The 19,807-nt window shown below is 42.6% G+C and overlaps 2 protein-coding genes and 1 long non-coding RNA gene across 5 annotated transcripts in view; 2 read left to right on the top strand and 1 right to left on the bottom strand.

The window, feature by feature from the left end:
* Positions 1 to 19,807, bottom strand: part of LOC6538057 (uncharacterized protein C2orf42 homolog) — a 124,764-nt gene that overhangs the window by 20,813 nt on the left and 84,144 nt on the right. The window lies entirely within an intron of this gene.
* The window catches only part of LOC6538058 (tyrosine-protein phosphatase 99A), a 111,578-nt gene that overhangs the window by 9,921 nt on the left and 81,850 nt on the right, over positions 1 to 19,807 (top strand). The window lies entirely within an intron of this gene.
* On the top strand, positions 11,853 to 18,320 carry LOC120321865. Its single transcript, XR_005561594.2, has 2 exons — positions 11,853 to 17,692; positions 17,782 to 18,320. It is a non-coding gene; the product is annotated as an uncharacterized LOC120321865 (long non-coding RNA).

Here is a 19,807-nt window from a genome sequence, read left to right as displayed (position 1 = left end):
GACAAGCAAACAGAAATGGCAAATCCATTCGCATTGACAAACTAAAAGTGCAAACAAGCACTGCTTTGACATTTGTTTGGTTTGCCACAGCAACGAGTACATGGTAAATAATGCGGGATATTTGACTTTTACCAAAAACGAAAAAAAAAATAAAAGGGGTGATATGAAATAGAGGAAACCGAAAAATAGAAAATAGTTCCCTCGGCACGGACATGCCATGCATGTCATCAAAATATGCCAGAAACGGGGCCTTTTCATAATTTATGCTGACAGGGCACCCACAAAATAATACAATGCCCATATGTGCAGGAGCTGTGGATTTTGCTGTTTTGCAGCACAATATGGTTGGCAATTTGAGGCTGCTTTGTTGCCTGGTGGTCATTGGCATTTTCAATTAATGGAAAAATGTCAGCGGGGCTTCTCGCGACCCAGGGCGAAAAATAATGGACAGAACTGCAGCGGGACCCATTGGAAAACGACACATACATATCAATTAGCAGGTTGCCAAATTCAAAGCCAGGTTCTCCGAATCAAATTTGATTATTCGCCACGTTGCATTGCAGGCGAAATATCTGAATCAGAAGAGAACCAATCAAGCGATCGGCGTACTTGAAATCCGATATTACGTATACGCCGAGTGGACTCGATTTCTGCTTGTTTGCTTCGATATTTAATGAAACTACGGCTGGCCGCTCAACTATGCCAGGGAATTCAATTAAAAATCAAAACGGCAAATTCGGAATATGCAGCTGAATATGCATATATGTATATTTATATAAATATACTGTGTGTTTGAATGATTTGTAGCCAAAAACTAAAAAAAAAGGGATGCGAAAGCGAAAAATATTGGAAAATAATAATGCAGTCAAAACCAATGAAAACTATTTCAGCAATGTGCAAATTAAAAAAAAAAATAAATAAACCAAATTCTCGGACTGAACGTTGGGGGGAAACTCCTTTGTTTCGTTTTTCCCGGGCGAAAATTGCAAATAATATTTTACGCTTTTTACACAAATTTTCTACCACGCTGGCTTTTGTCAAAGTTGCTGCAGACTTTATTTTGCTGGATTTTCTGTTCTCGGCAGTGTCGTTATCGCCGTCCTAGTGGCTAGCTTTGCATATCGAAATAATTTAGTTACAAGTTTAATTAAATTTGGGTTTCAGTGAACGAAGCACTATGTTTTGGCTGGTAAGTGAGATTTTTTGGAGCAAAGAATTTGGTTACTGAAACAGCAGTAAGCCCCAAAAAACAATAGTGTGCAGGCCAAACATGCCTGTTTTCATCAACCTATGCCAGCTTAGAAATATTCCATTATGGCACCAAACAAACGGAAATTAAACTTTCATTACAATTGTCCTGGGCAAAGAGAGACAATTAAGCCATTGGGAAATTATGAAATTTATGCAGGTCGTAAATCTTTAACAAAGTTTTGGGACATTTGCCGCTCGAAAAAGCAAATATAATTCCCTCAATGTGGGTCATTAAGCAATTTAATTGCATTTAATGTTTATTTAGGCAACATTTCCAACCGAACGGCAATGAGTTGTGTAAACAACAATAATTGATTAGACAATCAAACTTACATCTGTAAATATTGATGATTAAAAATGCAATCGCATGGGTATTTGATGGAATTTAATGGAAAAATAATAGAATAAAATAACTGAATATATATATTTAATTTAGTTTTGCCATCAGTGCGCTGTGCGACTTTAAGAACAAAACGCAAGCTGGCAAACTCAGCCAGGACTGCCTTTGTATTCCTTGGACATCATCATGGGCCCATTATAATCCCGGCTAAGCTGCAGCGATTATTGTCTAAAAAATTCATGTATTTCATTATTAGCCAGGTTGCCTGCGGCCCAGCATTTCCGGCCATCTCGTCCTCGGCCCCACCAGCGGCTGTTCATTTGCTGTCATAATTTAATTTTTGCCACCAGTCCACAGTCCGGAGCAAAGCTCACAGACAGAAGCTGAGAGGCGGAGGAAGGAAGAATCCGGGGCGCACATCCTGCGATGATGCCGGGCTCGTCTTTCGTTCTTCGTCTCCGGCTCCTGCCCATCCTGCACCTCCAGCGGCATTGTCTGCAGAAAGTCAACATAATCCACAGAGTACCAGGCTCCGAAAATCCCAATGTGGTCGCCGCTGTGGCTCATTAATCCATGCAACCGAATGGTGGCCCTCCACATGGCTTGTTTTGTTTCTGGTTGCTGCCTTCTCATTCCTGCAACTACTAAACTGCACTTGAAAAAATCCCATCTAATTTAAAATACATAACTAATTATAATATTAGATCGGATTCCATTGCACTTAGTCAGTGAGTTGCCTGACCTATACTATTGCCTAATATTTTCCAAACTTCACCACTATTTATTCGCGTGTTCTATGCCCTCCCATCTGTGTTATCCATAAATCAGCTGCCTGCGGGCAGTTCATCATCATCATCATCATTATCGTGGCCGCGGCCAAATGAGCGATTCCCCATCTGGACGGCGAAATTAGTTGCGTTGCGCGCATGAATGTCACCATTGCTGTCGCTCAATTTGCTACACAAATTATAAACACCAAATGGAAATGGTAATAAAAAATGTGACAGAATCACGGACTCAGTGTCGCATCCTGTCCAAGGACCCTTGCAATCGCCGCGGGTACGCAAAAGGATGGGCGACCAAGTTAAACTTTGCCGAAATTGAAACGCCGCTGGCTTATTTAAGCATTTATTTCGGCGTCGGACGTTGGGCGGAAAGTCAATAATGAATAAACTTGCCCCAAGCAGGCGCAGAGCTTTAAGAGTCCAACAGCCACTAACTGTAATGAAATTCGCATAAAAATCATTCTGCCACTGTGTGGCAAAAAAAAAACGTTGACCGACTTGAAGCCCCAAAGCAGGGAAATGGGAAAAAATTCCGAAAAAAAGTAAAAAGTTTTGGTTCACTTAAAGTTGCCTTCGGATTATGGGGATTGTACAGAGAAGGAACAGGGATTTGAAAGAAACAATTTGGATTACATTATGAATGGTTTCCACTCCAATTAGAAAACAAATACTCTAGCAACATGTGTAGTTCTTGTACATAGGACATTCTATTTATATCTTTCAAGTGTGTTGATTTTTCTCCGCGGTATCATAAATCACGAATAAATTGCAGCAAACGCCAAACACTTTCCCCCAATTTTGGCCACTGTGCAGGCCGACTTTGTTGGGCCCAATTGCCATTGCAGCTGGTTGGCAAGAGGCCCAGACTTGCGTTCTTGCAGACGGCCAAAGGATAAGGCCGACTTGGCCAAGAGCAGTTCGTGATGTCGCGCCTATCACAACCAATTTACTAACGAAGCAGATAAATCCAATTTCTGGCCGACAGCAGCTTAGCCTTTCCTCTCTCTCTTCTGGGTGCTTGAAAAATACTTGGAGAGGCAAATAATAAATAAAAAAGCACTTCCGCTTGCTGGGGACAATTTCCGCTTCCGGTTGACCGGCGCCTCGGAATATTAACGTGGGTGCTGTTTGGCTTATTAAGCTCATCACCGAGTTTATTAGGCTCTTAAAGCGTTTAGCACTAGTCGCTGATTTTTTCGAGGAAGATGGTTTGGTTTGGATGATGGTTTGCTTTGAGGCCATTGTGTGGCGAAAACACTTTGATGGGTTCTTAAATTAATTAAACGAAGTAATTAGAAAGTGCGAGGAAGCCCAAGTCAAAGAAAGTACTCTGCAGATTGGAGCGTGGTTACTCGGCTTCAAAACACCTTTGGCAGGAAGCTGCAGTCAACAAAGAACAGGAAAGTTGCATTTTTCCATCAGCCACAGCCGCAGGGGGCTGGAAATGGCAGGATCTGAGGAATCCGTTCTATTTGCAGTTCATTGCTGAGAATTTTAATCAATTGCAGCCGGCAGCAAAGTCGAAAGCTCCTTGACCAAGCTGCAGCAGCTCTCTGTTTCCTCTAAAGACATTTTAATTTCTGCTACAGTCGTTCATTATTGTTTGCCTTTGGATGCCCAGTGAGTTATTATGCAAGTTGCAAAACAATTTGATACCAAGTAAAAACAAGAAGCGCAGCCAGCAGCCAAGGAGCAGCAACACATGGCCTGGACATGGCACATTTATTTTTGGGCCGAGGATGGAAAGTTTTAAATTAAATTTCAACTAGGGCGGTGCGTGCGAAGGCCAAGATGCACCAGCTGCAGTCTGACCCAAATACCAGGCCAACTTCCCCTTTTATTCTTTTTCCCTTCTCCTTTTTTGCAGCCACACTCGATGGATAGATAGATGTAGAGTTTTTGACCCGCTGCCAAGTGCTTGGTTTTTAGCAGTCCGTCCGGACTTAACCCTGCAAAGGATCTAGGCGAACAAAGGGACGCCCAGTTCATTTTTATCCCCTGAAGTTGGGAGCTTAAAATTAAAAAGGTGTCTAAAAGTAGGCAATGAATTTAACTTTATTTTTGGACACGCCAGGAGTCGAATATCAGATTTTATAAATTTCCCTGCGGCTGGCAGCGTGTTAAAGCCGCATTGAAAACGAAATCCGAATCCGAAATCGCCTTTGGGCACTGACTTCCTATAATACAATTTTTATAATTTAATCAAGCTGAGAGCTGCATGGCATCATCGCCCGATGTGCAAATAAAAATAAGTGCGACAATAAAACAAAAGCCAAACAGAAGCGATGCCGTGAGTGGAGATTAACAATGGAGGCGTCGCACTTTTTACGACCATGGAGAATGGCAATGGCAATGCGAATGGGAATGAGGAGGAGCAGGATTGGGATGCCGATGCGGATGCCATGGCATCGGTGGCACGCATTTGTCATACACTTTTCGGGGCAATAAAAGGATCCCGACGAAGGGTTCCCCGGCGGCTGCGAGTTTCGCTTTTGTTTCCCGCTTTTACGGCCGTCGCCTGTCAAAGGGAATCCCTCAGATACAGATACAGATACAGATACAAATACAGATAGAAGCACAAGGGACGAGCAGTGTCAGTCACTTTTAAAGCGCTCTTTTGAGCTTTGGCGGGTCATAAATCTATTAATTTTCATTACGCAATTACCAGCGAGCTGTCAGGAGGTCAGCGTGTGTGTGTGTGTGTGTTTGTGTGTGTGTGCTAATTACACGACAGCTCGCTCGATCAATCAAATTTCCAGGATATACTATAACTGGGCCAGGGAGCCCATGAATGTGGTGATTAATTGGCCATTGCCAGTGGATGTGTACAAATTTATCATATAAATATTAAAGTAGAGCTCACGATTTTTCAGTGAATACGTACGTGGGCTTACACGCAAAACCAATTCGACAGTTAGTCGGATTAAGTCTCTTTCCCTTCCGCACACACACACACACACATACATATATGTATTTGTTTGTATCAAACATTTGATACCCATGAATATTTTAAAAGCATTTCGAAAATTGCTAACAAAACAGAAGCACAACACGAGCGGAAATAAATGCAATACATTTGAATAAACAGGCTTACACATACTTAAACAAATGCACATGTTACAATACGGATGGGTGGTTATCTCTCTGTGTGTGTGCTTATGTGTGTATGTGTGTGTGTGGGTCATGTCAACCACTTGTTATTTCCAGGATGAGAAGGATGTTCGTTGCTGTGCGTACAATTTATATCCGATTTTAATATTGAATTCCTGCTAAGTCAAAGCCAAATGAACTTTGTTGCTCGGCTGAGAGGAATTGGCAAAAGGGATTTTGCCAAAATAGGTTGCCAGGCAACTGCAACCAGGATTATCTGCCATTGTAAGCACAGTGTAATGCACTTAAAGAAAATCAAAGAATGGCCACTTTTAACTTTTAACTAATACGTAGTTCTAAGATTAGGAGCATTGATTCTTGCCATAGCTCACATGATTAACTTTTTATCCATGCAAATACAATATAAATTTGTCGCGGTGTGGCTTTTCCTGCCGTTGTCGTCGTTTCAGGGAAATCGCAATCGGATATGATTTATAAAACATTTACTCACATGCACGACAATGTCCTAACAAGCTCAATCATTGTGCCTATTTACCAGCGATATATCTAAATCGGGCCGATAATGCTCACATGGGTGGCCCAGTCGCGTTGCCAACGAAATTTGACTAATTAAAGCGGCATATGAATGGGCGTTTGAACCCGAGTAGTGTGCCTTTCAAAGGAGCAACTTGCTCACGTAATTGCCACGGAAATCTAATCAGACTTTCTGATGTTGTGTTGCCATTGGGTGTATGTGTGTGCATGTGTGCTGGGCCTTTTCCTTTTCAGGGAAAACTTCTTGCTCGTTTGGGGCCCATGCGTGGGTTCCACAAATGGAAATGCATAAATCAAATTGCTAGAGATTGGTAACCAAGCAGAGATAAACGCGTATTATTATGCCGTCAGATGGCTAGGAGTGGAGTTCAAGGAAAATGCCCGACCTTAGTCGCTGATTCATGTTTCTTATCATCCATCAATCAATCGGCAGGGCACAGGATATTGTGCCATTATTAATAGTCCCAGCCTACAGATGGAATGTATTTAAGCAGCTCGGATCCCAGGCTTCTCCTGCGCTCCTTTTGCTCCTTGCTGCTCCTCGAAACTTGCGAAACAATTTATCGAGCGGAACGCAAACACACAAATAAGTGGGTAAAATACACGTACTGTATGCAGAAGTGCATGTGCACTAGGGTGCCCTGTACTTCGGATGAATAATGAAATATAATATAAAATGGCAAGTTAAAAAAATCACTCAATTAATTAAATCAGTTGGTGTACCACATTGAAATCTATGAATACTTGTTGATTGAATGTACAATTTTAAAATAGTTCCATAATCTTTGAAACATAAAACCAAACTAAATACGAATTAGGGAACATTCGGCATAAAATTCATATATTCACAAATGGTAACCCTATGGGCGGCGGACTGCATTGCTTAAAACTTCGCAAACATCATTCAGCCCACCCTAATGTACACAGATGCAAATTGATGTCGACAGGCAGCCCAAAAGGCGTTGTGTTGGCACAACTGGAAAAACTTTTCCCGGGCATCAGAATGCCGAGTGCCAGGCCCAGATTCTCCGTGATAGAGACCGAGAGCGAGAGAGGGAGGGGGAGGGGGACAGGATGGGCAAGCGGAAAACTGGGGAAACCTCACAGACAGGCCGACCAAGACCAAGTATTGTCCTCGTGGCCAGGCCACTTGGCGCATTCCAGACAAGTGAAAACTTGACAAACTGGGTCAGCCCAAAAGGGGGCAGATTGGGGAAGCAACTGCCCTCCTGCTTATGCATGAAAATCAATCTAAATGCAGGCCACAAAGCCTCTCCGGCTTGCTTTCCAATTAATGCATTAAGAGCTTATCGAAACGGCTAGCTTATGGAGTGCAACGCACGGCTGGTGGATAAATTGCCGATTAGGTGTGACTTCTGAATGTGATTGGCGGTGCCATGCGTCTTGCGTCGGTCAATTAATATCGCAGCCACCATTTCATTTCTAATGAGCCACAAAACTATGCGAGCACTTTGCCTTTGACAAACTTGAATGTATAGAATATTTTAAAATGTGATCTGCATCTGCATTTACAGTATTTTAATCCCATAAAACTTTCATATTATACATTTCTTCGTTAGACATTTTACTGTATCATACTTGCACTTTTTAAGTGATTTCTACATCCTAGTGCTTTCTGTGGCACCTTCGATTCATTTTTTCTGCACTAAAACCCAGCATTTACAACATTGCTGGAGTCATGCAAATGAGCCTGTGGCGAAATTCAGACCGATATATAATGCAGTTTGCACGTTGACCGCAATGCGCCCCCTGTACAGACCCTTTTCGATTTCTACTTGCCGGGTGGGCGTTTTGGCCAACTCAAAGGCAGCTGGTGGCCCGCAGTAAACGTTGACCGCATGATTTGTATCTCAAATGGGCCACAAATGGCCAAAGCATACACACACCCATGCACACACACACACTAACATACACATAGCCATACACAACGAGCTCATAGAATGACCAGTACAAACATTTATTGCTAATTGCCGAAAGGACATTTGCATAAACTTAACAAAACCCAAAGTTTTCCATGTAGGCAAACAAACAAACGACAACTTGACCACACACAAATGCACTGGCCACCAGGCGTCTTCGAGGAGGTGGGCGGCAGCTTGCTCGCCGTGGGCGTGGCACGTGCAATTTGCCAGCCAATCAAGCCGACCACCCAGCACCCAGAAAGCCACCAACCCACAGCACTAACATGATTCAATTTGCGAGCTGCACAAACTTTAGTCGGTCCCTCAATTACCAGTTTATAATTGATTTCCCCCAGCAGTTTTGCAAGCGAACGCTTTTAAAACGTTTAAACTGGCCGAAATGCTTTCGTTTACCGATGAGGTCGATCATTCGAAAGCCATTTGACGTCAAATAAATGTTAGAGAATGTGAAGCATTTGGCTGTCGAATTTAGTGAATTGGAAAGAGCCTTTATCCCTCGCCCCTCTTAGCAGCTCAGTAGTTGCGTAATTATAGCCGAGTGCAGCGGCACTTGTGCATTTTATTGCCTTTAATTGCCGGCGTCACACGCGGCGTATGAGTAATGGCAATTTAGAGGCGCTTCGCGCGTCCGTTCGCAATACACACATACACACTCCAACTATTTGTTATGCAATGAACGCTTGGCCTAAATAGGTGCTGAAGAGGGGTTGAACGGCTGTACAGATAGAAAAAAAAATACATCCCAATATTGATTTTATTCACATTGAACAGGAAAAAGCATATTTATACTTCCTAGCATAATTTGATACCCCTACAAATCATTATTGCACCATTAACTATTATCGAAACCTGAGACACTTTATAGTTCCGCACGTATTTTTTTTCTCAGTGCCTCTTTGGGCTGGAGCAGAAACTCCATTCGAATGACTGTCCATTTGTCCTTTTATCGCACACGCACATAAATTGACCAAATTAATGCGAAAACTGAGCACGCGTCGAGAAGGAAATGGAATGGATCGGAAGAGCCAAAGGTTTGCCCTGCCATGTGTTTTAATGAAGAGCTCCACGCAGGCCCCTCATGCAGGCTTTTCCTTTGACTTTGAGTTTCGCCTAACGATGACATCAATGGAGGCTTTCTCCTGACAAAAGATTTGGCTAAGTGCCCTTATCAAAGTGACAACAGGCGCAACATCGTTCTGCTTTTCTGTCTTTTCTTTATTAAGCCCCAAAGTGAGGATACAGTGGATGTTGGTCATAAGGGAAAATGCCACTCTGATTTATTGTATTAAACAATTTTGTTGAACAATGTATTATGATTGAACAATATTCTACAGATTTAATACTGATTGAATAAAACTAGTTTTTTAAAACGTAGTGCAAATATTAAGTGACTATGACTGGGATAAGCACCGTATCGGTTAACCTCATTTCAGCTTGCTTTTCCAGTCATTTTCCAGTCTCATCTTTCGACAGCCCGGAGCCATGCAATTTCAATTCCTACTGGATCGTATCTTGCATTTCAGCACGCACTGTGCATCATGAGTTATTGATAAAACTTTCTGGGCCGTCGGAGCAACCACCCACAGCAATTATAAGGCCGGCAACAATTTGTTTATGTGGCAATAGGCCAAGCGAAAGCCGAAGAACAGAGAATTTAGCATAAAAATCCAGCACAATATACGAAAAGGACCTTCGGTGCCTTTGGTCGTTTGGTCGGTGTGGAAATGACGCTATATAGCAATGTCTGCCTGAGTTTGCTCCACATAAAGAACAGGAAATTGTATTTTTATAGAGATAGAGTGGGAGATAAGGAGGAAAAGCGAGTCGGAGGGAAATGAAAATCTGTTTATGAAGTCATTGTGCCGCCAATGGGGATATCAAAACCAAAACCACTGGATACCAATGTTGGCGCTGCTGAATTTGCTGCACTTGCAGCGGCAGCGCAGGATTCGCAGTTTTGGCTGCTTTTATTTCGGTGAAAATTCCTAGCACAGCTTTCTCCGGGCTTCTATTTGCCATTTAAATGGAAAATTTCGAGTGGCATTTGCAAACAAAACGTGGCCGAAAACGCGGCGAAAAGTGGGTGAATATAAGCCACGACGTCTGTTCGGAAAACTCGAAAATTACATCGCGGGAAAAGTGGGAAACGAAGGTTGGCTGGTTGGGTGGTTGAATCTGCTCTGCCCTCTGCAATTTTTGCAATTACAAGCCGGCAATTTTCATTGTTATGGCCGTAATGAAAATGGCTGCAACCATTTTTGGCTTAGACCCGGCATTTTATATTAATTAATATTAAACATAAGCTGCGAATTGCGGGGGCTGGTTGGTGTAATGAAATTTGCATTTTGACGCTGCAATTTGATTGATGAAAAATGTAATTAGTTGCCCGGCAAACTCTGTGCGGCTGTGTGTATGTGTGTGGGTGAAACGCAAATGCATAATTGCGAAAATTCCTCGCATTGCTGAGTTCTGAGTTCCCAGCTCCAAAAAATTAATGACAAGTCCACCAGCTGGCTGAGTGAACTGTCAGCATTTGTCTTGGCCACAAGTTGCCGCAAATTCATTTGCTGCCACGGAAGTTTCGAGGCACTGACCGCAGGAACTTAGTTTCCCAAGTCCGCCAGAGGAGACAACCGGACACCAGGACACCAGAAAACCCGGGCACTTAAAGTGCAGAATTTTCCCGCTCCCATATTGACACTGAGCATCCAGGAACGGAACAGTCAACTCTGAAAGGCAAAGCAAATAAAACTGCAGCTTTTTGTGGCCATTTCATTATCGAGTTGCAGCTGCAATCAAACCGAATGCAACAAAATAGTTTAACACCCCGGCGACTGAGTGAATTGCCACGGAAAAATGGTAAAAAATGGTTAGAATGGGTACAATGCCACTCGGCTTGGCTTTGTCCTGTTTAATGCTGTTAGCAGCTAGCAGCAGCATTTGTTTACTTCAATGTCATTCAGGCTGACGGCCGAGAAGGATGATGCACTGGAAAAAATTATGCTTGGTAAAAGCGGTATTAGAAAAACAAGAGAGAACGCTATAGTCGAGTTCCCCGACTATCTGATACCCGTTACTCAGCTAGTGTAAGTGCGAAGGACAGTTTTTGGCGGTTTGTGGGCGTTAGAGTGGGCGTGGCCAAAAGTTTTTTGGCGAATAGATAGAAATTTACAAGACTAATACAAAAATGAAAAAATATCAAAACATTTTTCAAAAGTGTGGGCGTAGCAGCTTTGGGCGGTTTGTGGGCGTTAGAGTGGGCGTGGCAAAAAGTTTTTTGGTAAATAGAAAGAAAATTGCAAGACTAATACAAAAATGAAAAAATTTCAAAACATTTTTCAAAAGTGTGGGCGTGGCAGTTTTTGGCGGTTTGTGGGCGTTAGAGTGGGCGTGGCAAAAAGTTTTTTGGTAAATAGAAAGAAAATTGCAAGACTAATACAAAAATGAAAAAATTTCAAAACATTTTTCAAAAGTGTGGGCGTGGCAGTTTTTGGCGGTTTGTGGGCGTTAGAGTGGGCGTGGCAAAAAGTTTTTTGGTAAATAGAAAGAAAATTACAAGACTAATACAAAAATGAAAAAATTTCAAAACATTTTTCAAAAATGTGGGCGTCGCAGTTTTGGGCGGTTTGTGGGCGTTAGAGTGGGCGTGGCAACATGAATCGACAAACTTGCGCTGCGTCTATGTCCCTGGAGTCTGTATTACTAATCTCAACTTTCTAGCTTTTGTAGTTCCTGAGATCTCGACGTTCATACGGACAGACAGACGGACAGACGGACAGACGGACAGACGGACGGACGGACAGACGGACAGACGGACAGACGGACAGACGGACGGACAGACGGACATGGCCAAATCGACTCCGCTACTGATCCTGATCAAGAATATATATACTTTATATGGTCGGAAACGCTTCCTTCTGCCTGTTACATACTTTTCAACGAATCTAGTATACCCTTTTACTCTACGAGTAACGGGTATAATAAGACACATGAGCGTCAGCGAAATATGTACTTCATTTTTTTTCAGTGTAGTGCAGAGGCCAATCAGTTGTCTTGGCTTCTTCTTTGCTGGCGAATAAACAAGCCAAAATCAGAAAAAACGACAGCGCGCCGAAAGACGCAAACATTTTTGGACTGCAAACTTTTTCACTTTTCGCCTCGGTTCGTTTTGTATTTTGCGCTGGTTTATTTTTTATCGCTATTCGCATTTCATTTTGATAAATGGCGCTCCGCCCCCGGCGTCCTTGTCGAGTGGGCGTGTCAGCCAAATGCCAGCCCATTAAGCCAACTTGGCTTCAAACGTTTCAACTGATTCAAGTGACCCAAAATGATTTCGGTTCGAACAGCGCCGTTCAGTGTGCAATTTAATTACTGTTTATGCATAATGATCGTTAGTTTTGCCTAATTAAGCACCACTTGCACGACACCGATAACATTTTGCGATACAACGAAACTATTTTTGGGGCCTCTCCACCTGTCAGTCGACGTTAGGCAACACCTCAAATTGAAATCGAATGAAATTGCATTTGGATGGGACAATAAATTATGCAAATCAAGCAATTACCTCGCCTGGACTCGCTCGTTTTTCGCAATTCGTTTTTCGAGAGATGCAAGGTAGCTCCATTAGTCGGACTTTGTCACCTGTCAGGCTGTGTTCAGGACATGCAGGGCAAAAACATTTACCAATTTGCATAAAATTTGTATACTCATTTGCTAAATTCACAAATTAATTGCCGTCACACTGGCACACTACCACACTTGCACAATTGCACATATGCACACGTTGCGCATACGCCGCGTGGGCGGCCAGTAAATTTACCACTGCCTAATGAGCCAGTGACCAAGTCAACCGCACATGCCGATAGTTATTGAAAGTTGGAGAGCAAAACGATGCAATCGGTAACCAAACTTGGCAGCCGCCACTCGAGCATTAAATTTCGATCGAATCGCAGAGCTTTCGTTTTTGGGTTTGCACAGGAAAAAACTACGCATATGCCACGAAATTCAATTTAAACGGCTACCGAAGATAATAATTTTCCCACAATTTACTCCTTTTTAAGCAAACATGAATAACTACTGGTTAGCTATTTATGGCTGAAATCATAATTCAGGTCTAAAATGCTGTGGCCATCCTTATTTTGTTAGTAAACCAATTAGGTAAATTACTATTACTAAACAAGTTTTCTACACTTCGTGTGTCGGAAGCTCGGTCGGTCTGGAACTTAAGCCAATGCTAAGCCACTGCTTAAATATAAGGTAAACACCACCAATTAATTGGAGCAGCAGTGATTTTAAGCTGGCTGTCACCTGCTGGGCGTCCCATTCAAGGAGAACCGCCTCGAAATGTAATTTCCTGAATTGCAGTTTTGAATACACAATTCGCTCGTTCAATGGGGCTGTTCCACGGCAGACGAAGTGCTTATTGGAGTGACTGTGGAGGACTGTGGAGAACTGTGGAGCCGTAAAGGACCTTCCCCCGACACACACACATACACGAACACACACACTGAAACACTCACTCAGAAAAGGACTCTGAATGCTCGAGTGGACAGGTAATGGAAGCTGTCAGAAACTGCGACATCACCGCTGTCAGTGGCTTGGTTTTTTGTATTTTTTGTGTTATTCCCGGGCAAACAAAGAGCGGCGAAGGAAAATAATATGAAAATGCGTGGAAGAAAAGATGAAACTTATTTGCCCAGCCGTATGCAAATTTATTCACTTGGACGCAAATAATACAATTTCAATGGCATTAATGAAAACAATTTTCATAAATGAGTGAAACCAACAAAATGCGACAGACGTTCAACGAGCCGCATCGAATTTGGCTGCATGCGAAAGTAGCTTAATATTTAAATGGCAGACACTTCTTTCCGTACTTTTTCTTTTTGCGCCAGTTCAAATTTTATTTTGCAACTGAATGAATATTATATATATATATTATGGAATTTCATTTATAAAAATAAGTTCCACATTCTCAACTACTTTTGTTACAATAAATAATCAAAACGTATCGAATTTTTTGAATATTTTATAACTATGACTATTCTAAATAATATTTTGATTATCTGCTCCCCTTGCTCATTAATAAATCAGACAAACGAGTAATTAAAATGATGGTTTAATTGGTGATTTAGTTTCATATATCATGTTGTGCGACTAAGGCACGAACTAATTTATAATTATTAAAATATGACATCGTGTTTAATTTGCAGCATTTAAATGATGTATTGAGCAATAATTAATAACTAACTATCATGGGTCTTTAAATTAATTTCATATATATTTCTATCTGTGTTTTAACTTTTTTTGGTTAGTGACCAAAGTTGGACACTTAAAATTTTTCAGTTCTCGACGCGGCTGCAAAGTTTGCAGACGAATATTGAACGGCAGTCGGATTAGAAGTGGGTGAAAATGGATGGAAATGGAAATGGAAAACTGCAGCTCATTGGGGCGTTTATGGGCGCTTTGGCGTAATTTCTATTATTTTCCATGGCCGACTGTGGCGCACTCAAAAAGCAAACAATTAAATGTCCAGACTGCGCCCGTGGGCATGCTGTGAACAGAACAAATTGAGGTCAGAACGGGTAAAACAGTTGGCAGGCAGGCTGGCGGGCAAGCAGGCGGAGGCAAGGGGAAAACCCAAACAACAGTTAAAAGAAAATTGGCTACCACAAAATGAAGTCGACTGGGAGCTGGAGAGCTCAAGGCTGGATCCGAGCTCTGAAGCTGAGCCGAGAACCCGAAGACCAAAGACCATAGCCCAGAGAAGCTGGAAAAGCGGAAAACTGGGACCTGGCCATGGCCACACGCCAAACACTTGTATTTTGGGGTCATAAAAGCAGGGGAAAATTGTGCTAATTAACCCTAAAAGAAAGCTTTTCCCAGGCGGGCGTGTGTGTGTGTGGGGCTTTGTATTTTCCCCACACTTCGCTCTCCAGTGAGAGTGCATTTAAAATTATTTTGCACATTATTGCCGCTCATTGTTTTTATAACCCAATTATTATACAACAAACTGTGCGGCTGCTTAGAGGCCTCGTCTGTTGGCAATGCGAAAATAGCTTTTATTACTATGCTGTTACTCGGTGCTGTCAAGTGGCTATAACACGCATACGACACGTTGCCCGGCCCAAGAGCACCGAACAACAACAGTCCAAATATGAGTAATTAGCCGTAAAAATACAAACAATATAATATTTAGCATGTGATTACAGGTTGCTATCGTTATGATAGCCCAGCTACAACAATGAATCACAAACAATTTGCCGACTAACAACTTTTAATGTGTGTTGGCAGCAGCAAAATAACACCACACACGCACGCACACACACACCACATTCAGGCCCCCACGAAAACAAACAAAGGTCCTATGCAAAAACCCAAAGCAAACCAAATTCCGGAAAAGAAACCGTACACCCGGACAGCAAAACACCTAAGCAAACAGCACGTGGTCCCTGGATGCCCCTTATATTGTTTTTCGGCAGGAAAAACAGAGCCGAAACTGAGGTCTTTAATAATTTCACTTGATAGTTCCTCGGGGGAAACAGGAGGAAAGGCACGTATATAAAATGCTTATGCCGGGAATTACTATCAAAAAGGCATTAGGCAACCATATGCGGCAACGATAAATGCGAGCAACTAAATTTAAATTTAAGCGGTTGCCAGGCACCCGCCACCTACAAAACAACGGGGAAAGCAGTTACACTTGAGTACACCTGGAAAAAGGCCTTTTATAATTAGTGAAGCTCTATGGTTCGGAGTTTATATTAGGTGACTAAATACATACAATTATATTTTTAACAGAAATCGCTCCAGTTCGTAGATCAAGTGCCTCCAGGTGTTTGTGTACTTTAAGCCACACTTATAGGTTATTTCCTTTCTTAAAAATACAACTGATAAATATTTTTTGCCGTGCCGTTCGACGTTGGCAGATAGGTAAGACATACGTGTGCACTCAGCGGATGTGCGTGTTTGGCAGCTGACTGGCTGCCACCTCGCCCCCAACTCTGCAACTTCCTAATGCCGCAAAGTCATTTGGCGGCTTATGTTGCGCCTTTCGCGAGCGACCGACAAACAAACAGTATTGAGTTAAGGTGAAAAATATGCAAAAGGCAAACAGCAGCGGTGAAAAACAAAACCGAAAAACGGAAACGGAAGTGGGAGGGGAAGGGGAAAGTCGACGAGCAAAAGAATCGCACGCACAACGCAACTTGCCGCCGATCATTTATAATGCGTTTGCGTTTGCGTTGGCACAACACGGCGTATGGGTAACGCGATTTTGCCCCAGAAGCCCATAAGTTGTATTTGGTGTTTGTTGTCACTGCTGCGTGCGTGGTTGCCATTAGCAGAGGTTCGTTTAACGCCTGGCTAAATATCCTTGTGTTGTCCTGCAGACAGTTGAACGCCCGATTCTCTGGATTCTCAGAATCAAATAAGCAGACTGTATTATTTTCAGCAAATATTTTTCTAGCTAAATTCAATTAAATGAATACAATTTCTATTGGAGCGCGTGCCAGCATCGATAATTTAATATAATTATCAGCAGACCAGGTGCAATTTATTGATCAATTTAAAATTTTTCAAAATTAGTTTTATGTATGCTTCGATTAGGCAACATACTAAAATTTATTGGCCAGTACGAAATAATGGTTTATTACGCTTGAATTAAATTTATTTATTTAATGGCAATTAAGCCTATCTAGCGAAAATGATATTTCTCCAAAGGCAGTTATAAAAGCATATATTTAAAGAGTCGGAAGCGTATTTATATATCCACTTTTCAACTCATACTTCTTCCCCTTGGCTTGCTGCGCCTGCAGAGCTCATAAATAGACCCTCTCGAGTTTCAGCCATCTGCAACGCCAACGCGTTCGCGCCTTTCCTCGACACTTCGCCCACGCTTCGAGGCCAAGATAAATTAATTGGTTTTTTATTTATGACGCGAATGGATGGATGTGGGGCACTGACACCCGACATCGCTGCCTTCTGGGTACTTTGCCAAATTGTCGCTGCTCGATGCTGTTGATGTGTGAAAGGCGCTTCTGCTGCCTCGTCCTTTCGATTCATTGCCTACTAATTGATTTACGCCCAGACGGTGGCTGTCATCGATTGATTGGGAGCAACAAACTGCTGACCTGGTCCCTGGCCCACCATCCACAGTCCACAGTCCACTGTGTTCAGGGCCAGATTAAAGACATCCAGTAGCTGCGCCAGCTGCCTCCGACAATTTATTAGCAAATGTAATGAGCAGAGTTTATTAGCCGACCGGCTCGTGTTTGCGTCTAATTGAAATTTACATGCACACCGGACATTCCAGCATATCCTGACTGCCATTCACCCGACCACACCCCCCACCCCTCCCCACGTGTGCGTGTTTGTGTAGGCAGTGCAAACAATTGTCATCATTAAAATAACGGCAAGGATGCACACACACACACACACACACGCTGTTCATGAGCATCGCTCATGTGCATCTGCAGAACAATAAATAAAGACAATTTGCAGCTGCAATTATTATGAGAACCGATAAGCCAGCTAAGCAGTTCAACATGTGCTTCACATGGGGCCATAGAAGCAGGCGAATGCACATAATCCCCCATATATTTCTATGACAAAATCTGGGTCACAGTGTGCCCGGAAATGTTAAGCAGTTTCTAGCATGGTTCAACCAATAGCCACTTAATAGCACGCACAGAAAAAATTACTGACTTACAAAATATTCCTTAAATGAAGTAAGTAACCAAATTGATAAATCGAACACAAGTATACGCAAAAGTATAAGTAAGCTAATGAAATGATTTTTTTTTTGGCCTGCCCAAAGTGCCTAGGTTTTTTCTTTATGTGTACTTTCCCATCAACTGATGAAACTGCAGCTTTAAGTTGTCGCCATAGACAGCTAACTCGATTCGTATGGCCAAACGGGCTGCGTTCAACTTCAAAGTGCCTCGAATTAGTCGACAGATGCACAATTATTTAAGGCCTGTCTGGGAGAAATGTTAAGTGCTCTGTGGTTCGAGATGGAGAACTTTGAGTGCCAGAAGTCTGGTCTGTGCCGAATTGCAGGTGAGCTTGGCATTGGCCCGAGATCTTGTGGCCTTTGCCTGTGGCCGACCAATTTCGAAAACCAATTTGGCCGAGACCAGGGAAATTCCTTTGGATATTCTGGCAGATGCATAAGGTGTCGTAGCAGCTGGAGCAGCAGCACATATGACCATTCGGTGTCATTAGCACAAAGCTAAAGCTGGTCACAAAAATTAGACTAATGAAAACGAATGGATATCTAGACTAATCCAATTCCTGTCACCTTATTTATAGACACAAAGGAAATAGAGCGCCGAAAAAAGGCATTGTCATTGGCGACCCACTTGGGCGGATTATTTTTACCAAGGCAAACCACTTCATTAGCAAAGCCACAAAAAGTGCACATCATGGTTTTTGAGGGGCCAAAAGCGAAATCAATACCAAAGTGGTGTCATTAGCGGGGACGATCTGTTTTTATGCCCCACCATCACGCGAGTTCACTGCCATTCCCATTAAATGATGAACTGCCGCTTCGCCAGTTCATAGAGCTCATAGGCAAATAATCATAGCGCATTTTAATGAGCAAACCAAGCGCTTAATAGTTAGTTTGTTGGGTAGAAATCGCGACGTTGTTGCCAGTGCTGTTAGTGGCAACTATTGCCGTTGCCTCATCCTTCTGGCAGCTGCCACAGCACGCGCAGGCAAACAAACTCCAGATCCAGATGAGTGGCAGACAAGAGCCATTTGCATCTGAAGGCATTTGAGTTTTGCATGCTCTGTAATTAAAATAATAAACACGCGCAAAATGCATTAGAAAATCTAGCCCAGAGCTTAGCAGCCACACCCATCTGGAAATCAGCGGCAATAACAACAGCAGTAGCTTTTGCCTGGTGCCTGGCAGGCTAGACAGCGGCTCACGTTGCGTATACGCAACGCTTGACGTTTGTTTGCTTTGCTAAAATGAGGAATCTCTGCCAAGCCCACCTAGTGTCCTCGTGTCCTGGTGTCCCGTTTATTTGCCCAGCAAGAGCGTGCTATTTGTGTTGGCTGTTTCACTTAGAACGCGCTTGCAACCTGGCCGCAGGTGTTCCGTTCCCTTATCCCCGTTTTGACCCCTGCGAATGGAGCAAAAACAGCAGCCACAATGCGACGAATGTGTGGGTGGATGGGTGGGTGTGTGTGTGGGTGGTTGCAATGGCCCATTGTGGTGGCATGCACCGCACACTTGACCTGCAAAAACAGTTACAATGGCAGGTGCACAGCGAAAAATATGGAAGCCATCAAAGACCTTAAATGAGTTTGTGTTCGATTTAAGGATACGGTGTGCAGTTCTAGGAAAATTAATAGATAAAGTGTGCATTACCTAAAAAAATAGGTGATGATCACAACAGTTACGATTTATCATTTGGTCACATTATCATTTATACAGTGCGATCATGATACACAAGAAAAACTAACTCAGGCAATTTTTAAATCATTTGTATATACACTTAGAAAATATTTTCTAATTATTTCGCTACGTGTAAGGGCCACTAAACCGGGCCAAGAGCTTAAAATGCGGCGAAAATCAAGCTTCAGGTGTCGTTCTTCTTACTCTTCGATGTTTTGTTTGTTTGCAATTTGCCACAAGATTCAATTCTCGCAAGTGCATCTCCATCTCCACTCCTCTCCATTCCATTTACCCTCTTTGCAATTTCAGCATTTAAATGTTTCCAAGTACTTAGCAAAAATGTTGCTGCCAGGCCAAAAAACCCGAGGGCAACACAATGAGACACTTTTGAATTTCCGTCAGTCACACGCAAACGCACACATACAAAAACACCAGT

This window comes from Drosophila yakuba, chromosome 3R, assembly GCF_016746365.2.
Source record: "Drosophila yakuba strain Tai18E2 chromosome 3R, Prin_Dyak_Tai18E2_2.1, whole genome shotgun sequence".
Lineage (NCBI taxonomy): Eukaryota > Metazoa > Arthropoda > Insecta > Diptera > Drosophilidae > Drosophila > Drosophila yakuba.
The sequence above is the reverse complement of the archived record's forward strand: the minus strand, read 5'-3'. Positions and strand labels throughout refer to the sequence as shown.